Here is a 15,406-nt window from a genome sequence, read left to right on the forward strand (position 1 = left end):
AAAAAAAAAAAAAAAAAAAAAAAGATAGTAATCTTGCCTTTCTAAAGTCTGCATTTTACCATTTTCTACTCTGTATGGGTACCTTTTTTTTTTAATGGTTTCATCAGTAGGCTTTTTTTTAAAGTAAATTTATTTATTTGTTTGTTTATTTTTGGCCACGTTGGGTCTTCGTTGCTGTGCGTGGGCTTTAGTTGCGGCAAGTGGGGGCTACTCTTCGTTGCGATGCGTGGGCTTCTCATTGTGGTGGCTTCTCTTGTTGCGGAGCACGGGCTCTAGGCACATGGGCTTCAGTAGTTGCAGCATGCGGGCTCCATAGTTGTGGGTCACTAGCTCTAGAGCGCAGACTCAGTAGTTGTGGCGCATGGGATTAGTTGCTCTGTGCATGTGGGATTTTCCCTGACCGGGGCACAAACCTGTGTACCCTGCATCAGCAGGCGGACTCTCAACGACTGCACCACCAGGGAAGCCCCCGCAGGCGGATTCTTAACCGCTGCGCCACCAGGGAAGTCCTTGTATGGGTACTATAATATAAGTATTATTTCTTCTACCAAGCTAGGCCCTTAGAGGCCATAATTTGTTTTTCGATCATTATATGCTTCTGTATCATATGTCACTGTTCCTTCAAAGTAGTAGACTTGCTGTCTTAGCTTGGGCTACTGTAGGAAAATACCGTAGACTGGGTGGCTCAAACAACAGAAATTAGCTTCTTACAGTTATGGAGGCTGAAAGTCTGAGCTCACAGTGCTGGCATGGTTGGGTTCTGGTGGGAACTCTTCCTGGCTTGCCCAAGGTCACCACCTTCTTGTGGCCACACATGGAGGGGGTGGGGCCTGGGGGACTGCTCTCCTGCCTGCCCTCCACACCCCCCATTTTTTCTACTAAAAGTAGTAGTCCCATCAGGAGGGTGTTACTCTCAGGACCTCACTCATACCTAATTGTCTCCCAAAGGCCTTATCCTCAAATGCTGTCACACTGTGGGCTAGGGCCTTCAACGTAAAAAATTTGGGTGGACACAAACACAGTCCGTAACATTCGTCAGTGATTTGTATGTCTTTTTATATTTACTGATTACATTCAGATATGGATTCTTTTATGCAGATGTATTCTTAAAAATTTTGATGTTAATTGAGTTTTATGAAGTAAACATTTTAGGTGTACACTGTTCAAAAGAAAGTGGAAGGAAAAGGGGCAGGGATTTATTGAATGCATAGTGTGTGATAGTAAATGCATATTATGTGACATTTTATGTAAAAAATGCTGGTGTGGAGTTTTCTGAATGCAGAGGTTTCCTTGTTATATACTGTTCTTCAAGTTAGTTTTTGTGTAATTTCTGTGTATCAAGTTTGCTTAAATTCCTTCAAATCTTTATTGAGATGTCAACAAATGATTATTGAGCATATATTCTATACTGGGTACTGTGCTAGGTACCTTGGGATGCACTGGTGAGCACACAAACCACAGTCCGTTATAGTGTTTATTAATAATTTTAAAAGTTATATTTCATTTAATATTTTGCTCCCTGCTTTTATCAGTATTTGCCAGTATCAACTATGTTAAGTTTATCTTTAAAATTAGGACTGGGGAAACTTAAATGTGTAGTTCCTTAAGAGAGTAATTTTTTTCAGTTGCTCCTTAAGTCAGCATATGCTGTAAGAGTAATCTGATATCAGTAGTTATTGTTTTTGATATACATTTCTATTTTTAAGTTTTGGGTGGGGAGCTGAAAGCTTTAGTGTCAAGTAATACTAGCTTAATAATGTGTGAAGTGCAGTAGAGCTTGGTTAGATTAGGAATTAGATTGGGAATAAAATTGAAATTGCTTTAAGATTTTGCTTTTTGAATTTTTTTTATACTATGTATATAAATTCCAGATATACCTCAAAATTTTGACATAATTACAAATTTTATTGAATTAACAGTTTAATCCTAGAATCTCTTTGCTACCCAGAAAGACGTTTTAAAATTAATTTTTTGTAAATATTCCTCATCAGCGTGTTTTTTCCACGTTTTTATATCTTTGAAACTGCATGTCTTTCAAACGTCAATAGTGTCCTAGTTTTCTTAAAATAATGGAGAGTCTTACAGTTGCTCCTGATTTAGATTTGATTAATACAGTGTTGTTAGCTCTTTGAAGGTTTAGGGAAAGTACATATTTAAGTGTTTTGGATGGGTAGTACAGACAGTTTGGCAGAATTATTTTAAAAGAAAGGCTTCTGAGTTCACAGTGTAAGTAGATTGATTTAAGTGTTGGTATGTTTCAAGTAAGAAAAGGTTTTAAACATTTTAAAAGTATATTCCTTTTATATTTAGTTGGTAGTCTTTAAAAGTTGTTGGTATGAGGATCTGTGGATAAAATCATATTCTTGTTTGTGATTGTTTGAAGGTTTTGCTTTTTGAAACATTTGTAGTTGAACTGTATAAAAAACTTCAAATTATAGAATCGCATTAATGGAATGAAGTTTTCAAAATGTGGTAATTTTTAAAATGATTAAATTTGGTATTGGTGTGAGGCATAGTGTTGAGAAATGTGGCCGAGTATTTAAAATGTGTGTTTTTTTTAAATTATAAGATCAAGATAGGGTACCTTATTTAAAACAATTTGAACAGTGCAGTATTTCATAAAAGAAGTGAAAGTCACTCCCATTTCTGTGCCCCCAAATATGCTTAACATTTATATACTTCAGTAAAATAAAAAAGAAGGAGAATTTAATAGTAGCTTTAAAGAAAGTCATCAGAAAAAACTAAAGCATACTGGAGCAAACCTTTGTGTTCTGAGGAATTAAATTCAGATTTTTCAGGCATATGTGAAAAATAAATGCCAGTAGCCCTTTACAAATATAATTGGATCAACTTTGCTTTTTAGTTTCCAGTTTGAATGGTTTTATTAGAACGTTTCTTCTTTTTTTTTTTTTTTTTTTTTTTTGCTGTACTCGGGCCTTTCTCTGTTGTGGCCTCTCCCGTTGCGGAGCACAGGCTCCAGACGTGCAGGCTCAGCGGCCATGGCTCACGGGCCCAGCCGGATCTTCCTGCACTGGGGGCACGAACCCGTGTCCCCTGCATCGACAGGCGGACTCTCAACCACTGCGCCACCAGGGAAGCCCGAAGAGGTAGTTGTACTTTTAAATAAGGTGGTCAGAGTAAGCCTCATTTTGAAGATGACAGTTGAGCAAGACAAGAAGTTGGCCATGCCTATATTTAGCAGAAGAGCATTCCAGGCAGAGGATTTCCAGTGCAAAGGCCCTTAAGAAGGAGTGTGTCCCACCTTTTTGCAGACTAACAAAGGTGGCCACTGTGGCTGGAGTAGACTGACCAAGAATAGGAAATCAGAGAGGTTAAAGGAGATTGGGGTCAAATCATGTAGGCAATGTGGACCGAGGTAAGGACTGTTTAGACTTTACTCTGAGTGAAATCAGGAGCCAGTGTGGGGTTTTGAGTTGAGAAGTGACATTGTCAGACTTAAGTGTTAAGAGAGTTGTATGAATGGCCATGCTGACAATAGACTTAAGGTAAAGTAAACTAGAAGCAGCAGTTATTGACGATAATAATGTTTTTGAAGAGATGGATTAAGTGGTAGGAGGTGGTGAGAATTAGTCAACATTTTTAATACATTTTGAAGGTGCAGTTGGCAGGATTTCCTGAAGATAGGGTGTGGTGTGTGAGAGAAAAAATGGAGTCAGGAATGACTCCGGTTTGCCATAGCAGCTAGAAGGATGGAATTTCTTCACACCTGAAATGGGAAAAGGTATGTGAGGAGCAATTTGTGGGAAAGACCAGCAGTTCACTCTTGGACATGCTGAATGCTATTTTGATGTGGAGCAGGTGGTTGAATGGGTGAATGTGGAGATCAGGAGATTTCATGGGCAAATAGTATTTAAAACCTCCAGACTTGACAGTATCACCAAGTGTAGACAGAGAATTGATTGGTTGAGCTTTGGATTACTCCAGCATGGAGCATTTTGTGAAACCAGAAAAAGGACAATGAGTAGGAAAGATCAGCAAGTTAAAAGACAGTATCAGAAAGTAATTAAGGAAAAAGGACCAACTGTGTGAAGTACTCTTTATATGCTCTTAAGATGAGGTGTGAGAAATGATCATTGGATTTAGCAATATGGAGGTAATTGATGACCTTGATAAGAGCAGATTAATTTTAGTGGTGGGAGTGAAAGCTTGTTTGGAGTGGGTTTGAGGGATAATGGGAGGGAGACAACTATTTCAAGGAGTTTTCCTTCAAAGGAGAGCAAATAAATGATGGGGGAGCTAGGAGGGTAAGTGGAGGGAAGAACAAAATTTTGAGATGGGAGAAATATAGATGTATTTGTAAGGTAGTGGAAATGATCCATTAGAGATTTAAAAAGTTGATATGGTTGATAGAAGAAAGGGGAGAATTACACAAGTGATGCTCTTGAGTAGGTGTGCAAATGGAGAATCTGGCATTTAAGTAGATGAGAACATGGGTAGTTTATAACAGGTGGGAATTCAGCGTGTGCATGAGCCTACTAGTAGGTGGATAAATGTGGTGGGACTCTGGAAATTCAAGGTCATTAATTGTGAGAGTGAGGGAGAACTCAGTGGGGGTTTGAGGAGAGAGAAGATATGAAATAGTTACCTAGAAGAGTCTGGAAGTGAATAAACTAGGGAAATAAAATATTAATCTGGTAGTGTACTTGAAACAAGCCAGCATGGTGATGCATTTTTCTTTAATTTTTTTTTTTTTTTTTTTTTTTTTTTTTTTTTTTTTTGGCGCAGACAAAGCTGGGTGAAGTGTAGGTTTTTTCTCCTGTTCTGAATTCTTACATTAGCTAAAATATTATGTTTACTTTTTAAAAGGAAATAATTTTGTGAATGGGTGAAGAAGGAATATTGGGTAAATTTTCTCCTTTCTCTAATAGAAGGAATAATTAAAGAGGCTCTAGAAGTGCTCAGGCTGGAGAGATTGCCTCAATTTGTTATATATCTGTTACATGAGAGTATATAGGATAAGCCCAACCATCTTATGCCCTAAAAGAGATCTTTCTCACTGTCCCAATCCATTTTTACACCTGGAAAGCCGTCTGGAAAACTCTGCTTATTTCTACAGTATTACTCAGATGTTCTCCACATCCTGAGTTTCTTGAGGACAAACAGCCATTGATTGAGTACTTACTAGGTGTCAGCCACTGTGCTAAGCAGTCTGCTTACACTAATGTAATCCTCACAGCAGTTCTGTGAAGTAGATACGGTTACCTCCATTTTAGAGAAGGGAAACAAAGGGAGTCTGGAGTTCTCTCTCTTAGGTCATACAAATGAAAAAGTGGCTGAACTAAAATTTGAACCCAACCAAGCTTTCAGACTCTAGCACCAATGCTTTTTAATTTTTTTTTTTTACCATGTGATTTTTACTTTCATTGAAGTTTTACATGCACAGGATTTAGTGAGTTTATTAATGTAACAAAGGGAACAGAAAAAAGTCTTCTGTGTGCTTTCCTTTTTTCCCCCAATTCCCTAGAGATAACCACTTTAAAATCATTGTTTTCTTGGGGGAATGGGTGTTAATCTGCCTATTTCTAAGTTACAGTCTTAGAAAATCACTTTTTTCTTTAAACTTTTAGAATTAATTACTGATTTCATAATAATCGCAGTGAGGATTTAGTTTTTTTTAACCTCCTCTCCTTCACTCCATACATACATACTTCTCACTTCCATTGCCCAATGTCTTCAGTATAATTATATTGAAAATTTGGTCAGTTCAGCATTTGTTACACACATTGTCTTAGTGAATGCTATGTTTTCCATTTAATTTTCTGTATACTTATGGCTAATTTTACCCCAAACTTTAGTTGTTTAGATCTCATTGCAAAATAATTGACATATTAGGTCTTCTACCAATTTTATATTTTTAAAAAATCTCTTGTGGAGCCTTCTTAACTGCTCCATTCTGGAGTGGTTGCTCTTAGACCTGCCTTATTCCTCCGCTCTTGGAATCTGCCTTTATCATTATTCTGAAATTCACTTTCTCGTCTTGGGTCTTTAGTTTCCTTGATAGCATGTCACATTCTCTTTCTTGGTTTACTTCATTGTTTTGGTGGACTGAGAGAAAGCATGATAGGAAATACATCTTTTTTTGTACTTTCAACGAAAATTTTTTTTTTTTCCCTACCCATTTACTTAAATGGATAGTTGGAGTACAAAATTCTAGGTTGAAAAGGTTTTTTTTGAATTTTAAAGGCATTTTCCTGTTGCTTTCTTCCTGCACTGTTGTTAAGTCTGAAGCCCTGTATGTGACCTGTTTTGTATCGCTGGAGTTTTCCAGGATCTTCTTTTTGATTCCAGAATTATGCAATTTTACTATTTGTCAGCCTTTATGAGGCTCTCTCAGTTTGAAAAGTAGTATCTTTTAAATATGGCAATTTAAATTTATATTCTGTCTTACTGCGGTGAAACATACATAATATAAAATTTACCGGGCTTCCCTGGTGGCGCAGTGGTTGAGAGTCGCCTGCCGATGCAGGGGACATGGGTTCGTGCCCCGGTCCGGGAAGATCCCACATGCCACGGAGCAGCTGGGCCCATGAGCCATGGCTGCTGAGCCTGCACGTCCAGAGCCTGTGCTCCGCAACAGGAGAGGCTGCAACAGTGAGAGGCCCGCGTACTGCAAAAAAAAAAAAAAAAAAAAAAATTACCATTTTAATCATTTTCCACTAGCTTTTTTGAGATATAATTGACATATAGTCATTTTTAAGTGTACAGTTCAGCATTAGTGATGTTGAGCACTTTTTCCTGTACCTGTTGGCCATTTGAATGTCTTGTTTGCAGAAATCTGTGTTCATATCCTCTGCCCATTTAAAAATAAGGTTTTTTTTTTTTTCTTTTTGCTATTGAGTTGTATGAATTCCTTGTATATCTTGGATGTTAACCTTATCAGCCATCTGCTTTGCAAATATTTTCTGCCATTTCATAGGTTGCCTTTTAATTTTATTGATGGTTTCCTCCACTGTGCAGAAGCTTTTTAGTTTGATGTGGTCCCATTTCTTTAGTTTTGCATTTTTCGCCTTTCCTTTTAGAGTCAGATCCAAAAAATCATGTTTAAGAGTTTTACGGTTTTGGGTCTTACGATCAAGTCTTTAATCCATTTTGAGTTGATTTTTGTGTAGGTGTATGATAGTGATCCAGTTTCATTCTTCTGCATGTGTCTATTCAGTTTTCCCAGCACCACTAATTGAAGAGACTATCCTTTCCCCATTGTATAGTCTTTGTTCCTTTTCCAAAAATTAATTGACTGTATTTATACATGCATGGGTTTATTTTTGGACCCTCTGTTCTGTTCCACTGATCTGTTTGTTTTTACGCCACTACCATACTGTTTTGATTACTATAGCTTTGTTATATAGTTGAAATCAGATTGTGTGAGGCCTCCATCTTTATTCTTGTTTCTCAAGATTGCTTTGGCTATCCAGAGTCTTTTGTGGTTCCATACGAATTTAGGATTTTTTTTTTTCCTGTTTCTCTGAAAGATGCCATTGGCATTTTGGTAGGGATTGCATTGAATCTGTAGATTGCTTTAGGTAGTATTTGGCCATTTTAACAATATTATTCCATTCCATGAGCATGGAATATCTTTGCATTTGAAGTGTCTTCACTTTCTTTCATCAGTGTCTTAAAATCTTCAGTGTACTGATCTTTCACCTCCTTGCTTAAATTCATTCCTAAGTATATCATTGTTTTTGATGCTGTTGTAAATGGGATAGTTTTCTTAAGTTCTGTTTTCCAATAGTGAATTATTAGTGTGTAGAAACACACTTGAGTTTTCTATCTTGAGTTTATATTCTGCAACTTTACTGAATTCATTTGTTTTAACAGTCTTGGTTGTGTCTTTGGACTTTTCTATACATAATATAATGTTACCTGCAAATAGAGATAGTTTTACTCTTCCTTTTGGACTTGTTTGCCTTTTATTTCTTTTTCTTGTCTAATTGCTGTGGCTAGGACTACCAGTACTATGTTGAGTAAAACTGGTGAGAGTGCACATTCTTGTCTTGTTCTTGATCTTAGAGGAGAAGCTTTCAGCTGTTTACCACTGAGCATGATGTTAGCTTTGGGCTTGTCAGTTACTTGTTTTAAAAACATTTCCCTGAAAAAAACATTTCCAGTTAATCTTCTTAGTTTCATCTTACGCAGATGGAGATTCTTAGGAAGGGTTATCCATTTCAGTGTTGTTGGGTTCATTTTTCACATGTTCAGACACTTCTTGGACTAGAGTACAAATTGTTTTCCCAGTAGATACTATGCTTCTAGTGGTTATTATTTTTTCTTTGTTTTGAGAGTATGTAGATAGAGAAAAATGCTTTCTAAATAATTATATTTTTATTAGTAATTGTAAGATAGCATAACTCTGGGTCATACTTCAAAACACTAATAAAAATAATCTGTAAATGGAATAGCACAAAATAGACACATACCACGCTATAAAAAGCCAATATTGCAAACAGTATAAAGACACTTTGAGCTTCACCTTCAGACTCTAAAAGGATTCTCCAGGATGAAACCTGTGTACTACAGTGTACAGTAATCTGCCACCACTGCTGTGTTAACTCATTTTATATTTCGTTAACAAATTATAAAACCATTTATGTATGTTCATTCAGTCTCCTTTAAAAACTTGAGTATTTAAAACTTCCTTTGCTTTGCACCACATGAATTGATATCTGGGTCCAGGTGGAAGGACTTTTTTCTGTTGTTTGTTGTGTTTTTTCCTTCACCTTTCTCAATGAACAGAAGACTACACCCTAGGAAAAATAAATTCTAGATCATATCTCCACAGCGCATTTTCCTGTACGGCTAGAAGTGATTCATGAGATAGATTTTAATGCTAATGAGCATTTTTTGAATGACTCCTGTACATTTTAGAATTTCTCCTCTGTCTCTTAATATATATATATTCGGGCTGTTTTATTCTTCAAAATTTTTTTGAGAGTTTGGTGTTGCACCTCTGATTTTGCCAGCCTTACTGTTTTTCAGGAACCAGTGTAATTCTCAACAAAAGAGATTGTGTATTGCAGTGCTTTTCACCTGGGAGCAAGCCTCCCTTCCCCGCAACCCCAGGGTTCATTTGTTAGGGTCTAGAGACAGTTTTGATTGTCACCATTTGTGATGAGGATTACTGGCATCACAGTGTAGGGTTTGCAGATGTTGCTGAACATCCTACAATGCACAGGACAGCCTACCACAATACAGAACTCTGCAGCCTAAACTGTCAATAGTGCTGAGTTTGAAAAAGTCATTTGTCCATATTAAACTCCTTCTATGTTTAAGTCCTATACTTTCCCACTTCTTTTTTCATACTCATGCTTTTCAGGTTCACCTTTTAAAGTCCCACTTTGTCCTGAGGCTTTTCTTGATGGCTCTAAACCTACATTTCATCTCCTTTTTCTTTGTTCTATTATACCATCACTGAAGTCTTTTTGCATCTGATAGTCTGTGCTGTTTTATTTCTATTTGTTTATTGTTTATGTATCTTGTTTTTCAAACTAATTTTGTTAAGGATCAATGTCTTACATTGTTTCTGGGCTTTCTAACTGCTGTTGACACTGACATTACATTGTGAGTTTGTAGAATGAAAAAAGGGCCCATGGCCTACCTAGGCTCTGGCAGATGTAGTGGTTAAAGAATGGACTCATCTCTGTTGATGGCAGTTTGGCATTAGTATCAAATGGATTATGGAAGAAGTGATAGCATCAGTGGTGAATGGAATGAGAAGAGTGACTCTCCAGTAGCAGGGAGGAGGGTAGATCCACTGCAGCCATTAAACTAGTGCTATTTAAAAAAAACTAGTACCCTCTGAATTCTAAATCGGCTGTCTTCAGCCTGAGTCATACTGTTAGAGGAGATCTATCTTTGGTTCATACTTGTTTGGTTCAGCTGTCTGTGTGGAAGGGAAGGATCCATGTTGATCTGTTAATAAATTTGAGAAAGATTTTCAAAAAAGGGTCAAAGTTTAGCTAAGAGTTAAGCATAAATCAAGCTAACCAGAACACACTGTTTCTTGAACTTTTTGTTTTAATTGGTAGAGAGAGATGGGTGAGTAGAGGAGTGTAACTTGAATCTTTAGACATGTTAGAGTGCTTATCATGAATATACAAGTTGCCAAAGAAGAAACCCAAGTTTGCACTAAGGTATTACCTGAACGTTAGCGTTACCTGCTGAAGCTTTCTTTTCCATCTGATTGGATCCTTTTTGTGTACAATTATCATTAGATATTTAGCACTCTTAATTTGAAAACTTCACTTCTAGTGCCAAATACTTTCCCTTCAGAATTTGTGTCATAATTTTATTGCTTTGGAGCAGGTACCATTCCATCTTCAGGTATGAGTTTCTGAGCAAAGAAATGTATGGCATTTCAAAATAGGAACAATTAGATAAATATTTTAGTGTCACTTCAACATTTATATGAAAGCAACAGTTTTTATTTTTGCAGCAGTTGGTACAAAATGAGAATGCAAAAGTTATGTTCATACTTGTGTTACATAGTAATTTTACTTTTTCTGTAATAACATGAGAGTAAGAAAAAGACAATCTTAAAGGGGTGGAGTAGGCAGTGGTTTTTAACTGGGGATACTTTTTGTCTCCCAGGAAACACTTGGCAATATTTATAGACATTTATTATTGTCAAAATTTGGGGGGCCGTTGAAGGTTGGGTGCTAATGACTTCTAGTGGGTAGAGATCAAGGATTGCTGCTCACCATTCTACAGTTCACAGGACATCCCCCTTTGACAAAGAAGTATCAGGCTTACAGTGTTAGTGATGCCAAAATTGAGGGACTGTAGGATGAGGGATTGCAAAGGACCTATTCAGTCCCAAAAGAAATGTTTTGTGGGTAGTAAACATAGGTAAAAATACTCAATTTCACTTGCAGTGAATGAAAGGCAAATTAAAGTGTTTTTCTACTATTAAATATACAAGAGTTTTGAAAGCGTGTAATACTGCAATAAAATAGGTGTTTCTATACTGATGGCACTATAAAGTGGTACAGCTTTTCTGAGGGGCTTTTGAATATATGTATCAAAAGTTCTTATATTTCATACTTTTGACTCAGTAATTCCACTTACAGGAATTTATCCTAAGGTAATAAACAGATGCCTACAAAGTTTATTCTTGGGGTATTAAATGCAGTTATTTTTAATTGTAATGAGCTGGAAGCAAACCTAAATTCTTTGTTTAAAATGGTGGTTATTAAATAATGGTACTACCATATGTGATATGTATTAAAAATCTTACTTTTCAGACTACTGGTCCCGTGACAATACCCTCAGTGAATGAGGTAGGGAAACAAAGGGATATTAATCAAGGGTACCCAATTTAAATAAATAAATATTAGTGAAAAAATACACTAAACATGTACTTTAGTAATGATTACTGGGCACATTACAGACAATTTTCATTGTTTCTATGTTTTGTAATTTTTTCCAATGACTGTCCCATTTATATAATCAGAAAGAGGGGGGGAACAGACATCTTTTAAATTTTTAAACTCTAGTAAAATTTTGTAGTAGCTCTGTCATTTCTCAGGCTATTTGCTGAAAAATCTGTCCTTTCCCATATGCTGAGTTTCCATTTATGTATGGGTCTGTTTCTGGTCTCTGTTCCACTGACATTTTAATGCTTGCTCAATTAATTGATAAAGTCTAATATATTTTAAAGGTATAATTACGCAAAAGAAATTATGCAAGGAATGTTCTCTTGGTTGGGACCCCACTTGTAGGTTTTCTGAGCTAGTGATTTGTATTTTAAAGGAAGTTCTTAAAAACGTTGTCAAGATTTTGTGTGAGCAGTTGTGTTCTGATTTTTGCCCATCTTTTATCACTCATGTAATTCAATATTCAGATTAAATTTACTTGTCTTTGTTTGCTCCAGTCAGATAGTTATGACTAAATTCTGTGGCGCTTTTAAGTCTCCTGATTCAAAGCCTGTCACCTTGTGTCAGTGATCAGCCCTATTAATTTTCTTTTTGTTTTCATTCATTCATTTTTTTCCATATTCCCCTTTGCTTACAAATGGTACAATATCTGCTCTCCCTTGGAGATAGTGTAGGGCTCTCCTGTGTTCTCTTCTCTTAGCTTCCCACACAGATTTTGTGTGGAAAGCAATTAGTCTGAGTTTAATAGAATTTGGAGCTGTAAGGGGCAACAAGTTAAGATGTGGCTCCTGGCCACTAAAATGTTCTAGAACTAGCTGGGAAATAAGAGATGGATTTTCGGCTCTTGAGTCTCTGAAAAATACCTTTAACCTGAGAATTGTGAGGGAAACAACGTTTGTTTTAGTACTTGAGAGTTCCTGTGGAAGAAAAAGGTCAGTGTGGTGTTTGGAAGGAGGCTATATTTATTAGTGATATGAGTTGTTTTGCCTTCGTAGAGGAGAAACTGCATAAAGGGGGAAATGGAAGGGGAAGAGAAGAAAAGGAAGTGAAGGGAGGTGAAGTTACTTAAAAAAATTAATGAGTAATGAAATTCAGTAAATTCTCGAGTTAATTTTAGCAAAGTAGATTTAAATTCTGAGTATGTATTTTATTTTTGGAGGAAATTTTTATGTGGAGGAGTTGATTTTAAAGTTGAAAACGTGTTTATGTTTCATGAGCATCTGTTTAGAATAATTTTATTTTCATGTGAAAAATAAGGGTTTTTTTGTTTGTTTTGTCTTTGTTTTGTAGTTCTTGTCCTGTGAGTACATTCCTAAGAAAATGATTTCTGTTGCCAAATTTTTAGTTGATTTACTCTTGGCCTATTTTTGTGCTCAAATTACATAATTTTCAGGGAAGCATTTTCTGCTTTTGTTTTTATCAGTTGTGTTACGTCATTTAAAAGCGTTATCTTTCACATTTTATAGAAGCATTTTTTCAATTATATATGCCATAGGAATTTGACTTGCATCTATTGGATCTGATTCAGAGTAACTGTGCTTGATACATTTGGAACTTAAAATACAAATTGTACATAATTCATTTCAGTTTATGGGACTTAATTACCGTCTGACCTAGAATTGGTGACCTAGAGTCTTTGAAGCTCCTCATAGTTTGCTTTACCTGGTCTCTATCACTCCTTGTCTCCCTATTCCCATTGTGTTGCTGCTGTTGTTTGGATGTTATGGGTGGATTCTCAAGCAGTTAGTGGAAAGGTAGGTTAAAAAAACCCATGTGATATGGAAATTCTAATTCATGAAACACGTTATGACTTAGTGGGTGATTATTAAAACTACAAAAAGATTCTTAATTTAAGAAATGAAAAGTGTAAGACTCCTATTTCAGTACCCTCCCCTGGTGTGTTTAAGTATTAGTTAAATGACTGTAGGGAGTCTAATGAAATTTAAAGATAAATTTTAGTAACCATTGACAATTGTATACTACTCAGAAATTAATATTAGGCATGTTAGAGATTATAATATGCTGTCTCTGCTTGTTAAACCTCTAATTCCCCTTCCCAAAGAAGACTAGGGAAAGGAGGGAAAACGTAGTCATGCAGATAGCTTTAGATAATCACCCTCACCATATTTTAAAAATAATAGTAGTAAAATTTACCTACCATATAATTTACTCATTTAACAGAGTACGTTGTCAGGTCACACATCAACTCTCTTTTTTGAGGAACTGCCAAGCCAAACTGTTTTCCAAAATGGCTACACCATTTTGCATTCCCATTAACAATTGCCCTGCATCCATCAACAATGTATAGGTTGCATTCCCATCAACACCATTTTGCATTTTCCATCAACAGTAGCCCTGCATCCTTCCCAACACTTGTTTGTTTTTTAATTTATTATTCATTTACTTACCTTTGGCTGCGTTGGGTCTTCATTGCTGTGCGTGGGCTTTCTCCAGTTGTGGCGAGCGGGGGCTACTGTTTGTTGCGGTGCGCGGGCTTCTCACTGCGGTGGCTTTGCTTGTTGCGGAGCTTGGGCTCTAGGCGCGTGGGCTTCGGTAGTTGTAGTGCTTGAGCTCAGTAGTTGTGGCTCATGTGCTCCAGAGCGCAGACTCAGTAGTTGTGGTTCACGGGCTTAGTTGCTCCGCGCCCTGTGGGATCTTCCCGGACCAGGGCTCAAACCCGTGTCCCCTGCACTGGCAGGCGGATTCTTAACCACTGTGCCACCAGGCAAGCCCTGCCCGTTTTTTTTTTTTTTTTTCTTGCGTTATGCGGGCCTCTCACTGTTGTGGCCTCTCCCATTTGCGGAGCACAGGCTCCGGACGCGCAGGCTCAGCGGCCATGGCTCACGGGCCCAGCCGCTCCGCGGCATGTGGGATCTTCCCGAAACGGGGCACGAACCCGCGTCTCCTGCATCGGCAGGCGGACTCTCAAGCACTGCGCCACCAGGGAAGCCCGCCCTGCCCGTTTTTAAAATAGAGTTGTCTGTTTATTTGGTGTTGAGTTGTGGGAGTTCTTTATATGTCCTGGATATTAAAACCTTATCAGATAGATGATTTGCAAATAGTTGCTCCCATTCTGTGGGTTGCCTTTTCACTCTGCTGATAGTGTCCTTTGATACACAGCTTTTTTACTTTGATACAGCTCAGTTTATTTCTCTTGTTGCTTGTACTTTGGGGCGGGGCGTGTCACAGTATTTTTTATATCAACAGTGGTAGGTTTTGAAATGTCTTGGGAATGTATCAGGAACCTTTGAAACTCACAGTGAAGAACAAACATTTTCTAGATTTTACATTTTTTATTTTGAAGTTGAAATTTTATCAGTGGCCACCAATTTTGCAGTTGATTTTCTTCGAGTGATAGACTCACTTGTTCATTTTTGAGGTAATGTGTAGCAATTTCTCTTGGTCTTTGGTCTGAATAAGCATTGTTTGTTTGACATTCAAGTAAAAATGGCTTTCATTCACCTGGCAGCAGTATTTAACTTTTTGTGACTTGAGATGTCCATACTGTTTTGTTATACAACAGAAGTCCTTTATGTATACTTCTTATCTTCTTACATGGGATATTAAAAAGATGTGTGTGTTTTCAAAGGTTCAGATTTAATTAAGTTGGTAAATTTGTTTTATTAAACTTTCCAGTGAAACAGGTTTTTTTGTTTTGTTTTCAATTGTGAGTCTGGTGATAAAGAAGGTAACGACTACTTCTAGTATGTTTGGGTACTGCTGCCTTGATTTGTGCTGAAGTGTTGTCCATTTTACTCACTGCTGCTTTTGCACCTACCTGTCATTGCAAATGTCAACTCAGTGAAAAAGTCAACTCTATTATGAAAATAGCTTTGACCTCTTGGGCCTCACTTTGAGAACTGCTGCCTTAATTGTAGGGTTGCTGGATGGGATGGAAGAGTGGTTGCAGACTAGCAGTCTTGTCTTGCTTAAGTCATCTCCTGTGTAAGAGATCTGTCTATCTGCTGCCAGTACTGGTTATAGTGTTTGGAGGAATGGTTGGCATTCCTTACTCT

At 37.2% G+C, this 15,406-nt stretch overlaps 1 protein-coding gene across 1 annotated transcript in view; it reads left to right on the forward strand.

Annotated features, from left to right (window-relative positions):
- Positions 1 to 15,406, forward strand: part of PPP4R2 (protein phosphatase 4 regulatory subunit 2) — a 50,173-nt gene that overhangs the window by 17,840 nt on the left and 16,927 nt on the right. The window lies entirely within an intron of this gene.

This window comes from Lipotes vexillifer, unplaced genomic scaffold, assembly GCF_000442215.2.
Source record: "Lipotes vexillifer unplaced genomic scaffold, Lipotes_vexillifer_v1.1 scaffold1008, whole genome shotgun sequence".
NCBI classification, from domain to species: Eukaryota; Metazoa; Chordata; class Mammalia; order Artiodactyla; family Lipotidae; genus Lipotes; species Lipotes vexillifer.